This window comes from Nanorana parkeri, unplaced genomic scaffold (assembly GCF_000935625.1).
Source record: "Nanorana parkeri isolate BGI_ZX_2015 unplaced genomic scaffold, ASM93562v1 scaffold1453, whole genome shotgun sequence".
NCBI classification, from domain to species: domain Eukaryota; kingdom Metazoa; phylum Chordata; class Amphibia; order Anura; family Dicroglossidae; genus Nanorana; species Nanorana parkeri.
The window spans coordinates 153,276-156,168 of record NW_017307721.1 but is presented as its reverse complement, the minus strand read 5'-3'; positions in this window follow the sequence as shown (position 1 = coordinate 156,168).

The following is a 2,893-nucleotide window of genomic DNA, read 5'->3' as shown; positions in this document are numbered from 1 at the left end:
TATGGTGGGTGGTTTCTCTTTTCTTACCTCTGGAGGGTATCGGGGATTGCGACTTACAATCATTCTTATATTTTTGTCGCTCGATTATGATCCATGGTGATTGAACGCTGAATTGGGGCGCTGGGGATAAAGAAGCGTGTACAAGAACATAGTGAACGAGCCGTATGGAGACGGGGTGATCTTTTATGAATGTGGTAGGGGGACATCATGCATTTGTCAGGGTGCTGGGTATGTCTTCTGCTGTCGGTGCATGTTGGGATTTGTAGTATCGCTGCGATTGCCACATAACAGATGAAGAGCCCGGCGTTGCATAAAAAGGGCTGAGAGTCTTGCCGCACCCCTCCTTTTGCTGCTTGACCAGTTGGGACACAGAAGCAGACGCATTGTTTGGTACTGTTAGACGGGGCAGTGGGATCATGGGGTTTGCATTACCTGGCTTGCTCCATAATGCCTCTGCGGCCTCTCGAAGTATTCATCGTGCCCAGCACGAAATGGTTGATTTTTGGCGTCTGTCGAAACGTTGCGTCTTCGCGGTTCTCCTGCGTCGGCAAACCTGAACCTTTTCTCTTTGGCGCGGCACGATTTCACCGACCGGTACAGGCGATACAGAGCAGTTTAATATTGATATATCTGATTTCACTGACCCGTATTGGGGGAATTCACCGGAAGATTGGCTTTCACATCCACTGGTGCCGGGAGCCAGGGCGACAGTCGAGCAAGATGTCTCCTCTTCCGTCGATGTGACCGAACATTGCCTGGGATACTGACCTGCACCGCGCTGTAAATCGGCACATGGTGGTTACTGGTGGAGGTCGTCGTGCTGCTATTGCGACACCATTTCTCAATGTGCTCTTCACTGCCCCTAAAATTTGACACTACATAGACGCGCAATAGGTGTGGCGGTTCGCTCAGTGAGCTACAGCGGTGCTTTATAGGTTCCGTGACCAATCGGATGTCGGTATGGAGTAGTTGTGGACTTGCCTGGCTCCGGTCTTTATCACAGTAGCACGTAGAGGGCAATCCACGTGTTATCCTGCCGTGATTTGTACATGTGGCACTTGTTTGGGAAGATATAGCTGACATATGGATGAGATCAGGACCAAATGTGTGTGTGTGTGTGTGTGCTTATAATTCTAGATCTGCGGGCAACAGAGGGGTCCCATTAATTCTCTGCATGCAACTGTACGGGGGGCCTTATTGGGAAATCTCATGTGATTGTCTGTATAGGTCTCGGAGTAGTACATCACAGTGCCTTAAGTTCTCTGATTAGCAGCAGAATCTTTTGTTCTCAAGCCGAATAGCCAACACTAAAGGCGGTATTCCTAATGTATGAGCAGATCTGAAAGGGGGGAACGGTGTGTGACACATAGAGGCCGCCTGATCCTCCTCCCCCACCACCACCCTTCCATTGGTACAATGGTTAGCAGAAGCCATTACCAAGGGGTGCGTGTTCTACCTACCTCTGGAGCTAGTCATCTTGAGACCTTAGAGGTATCCATTTCACAGCTTGGATTCATGTTCAACCAGTCAGATGGCTTGGTGAAGACTCTACAAAGCTTACAAAATGGCTGACAGTGACGTCACATTGTTACAATGTATCGTTGTTTTGATAGTCGGCAAGCAGCTGGTCCATTGAGGTGGATTCTGGTATACAACAGGTCAGAGAACCAGGTTACCAGATCGTTATCCAGCAACCAAAGCTGCCAATTATCCCGTGGGCAAGCTCGGCTTCTTCTTGGCCAGCTACCCGTTTCTTCAAAATCCATCGTTGTTTCCATGCTGTACTTCTCAAATCTTGCTTGCAGTATTAAATGCAGTACGCCATGAAATGCACTTCATATAATTAAGACCTCTGATGTTCACCAATGGTAACATTTAAGGGGCAAGACATCTACGTAGGCCATACAGGTCTACGGGATGGAAAACCCACTTGAAGCTGGTCAGCTGTAGCTCATGGGCTTTTGCCAATTAATTCTGAAGGATCTCAGACGCATCTGAAGCTGAGGCCATCAACACAAGACAACAGACCCTGAAGATCCTCTAGGTCAGGGGTAGCCAAACTCCGGCCCTCCAGCTGTGGTGAAACTACAAATCCCATGATACATCTCTCTTCGGGAGTCATGTCTGTGGCTGTGAGAATCTTGCGATGCCTCATGGGATTTGTAGTTCCACCACAGTTGGAGGGCCGGAGGTTTGAGACCCCTGCTCTAGGTTCTCAATAAACACAAGTGTGGCCAACCTTGTTGGGAAGCTTCAGAACATAAGCTGGCTGTAATACTACATTAGTCAGCAAGATGGCCTCCATTTTGTGCAGGAGAGATAGGGATTGAGTACACCAACATGTGTGAGCCCTTCCCTTATGTTTGCACTCACCTAAGGGCAGATTCGGTAGCATTGAAGGTCACCTCCATTGACTATCCCTTTAAAGCAGGGATGTCCAAACTGCAGCCCTCCAGCTGTGGTGGAACTACGAATCCCATGAGGCTTTGCAAGATTCTCACAGACACGACTCCCGGAGAGAGATGCATCATGGGATTTGTAGTTTTACCACAGCTGGAGGGCCGCAGTTTGGACATTCCTGCTTTCAGGGATAGTCAATGGAGGTGACCTTCAATGCTACCGAATCTGCCCTTAGGTGAGTGCAAACATAAGGAAAGGGCTCCCTAAGGGGTCACCCATGCCTCTCACATTTCTTGAACTGAATTGAAAAAAAAAATGAGTGAAAGTTGTGTGACTCTTGGGTGAAAACGTTGATAAATGAAACCCTAAGTGTTCGGTAAAACCGATGTAGAGTGCCGACTTAGTTCTCGGCAGTGGGTGGAGCACGGCACATGGGAGCACCTGCAGTCTCAAATTTCCATCCTGTAATGTCATGTCCGGCGATGAATTTTGG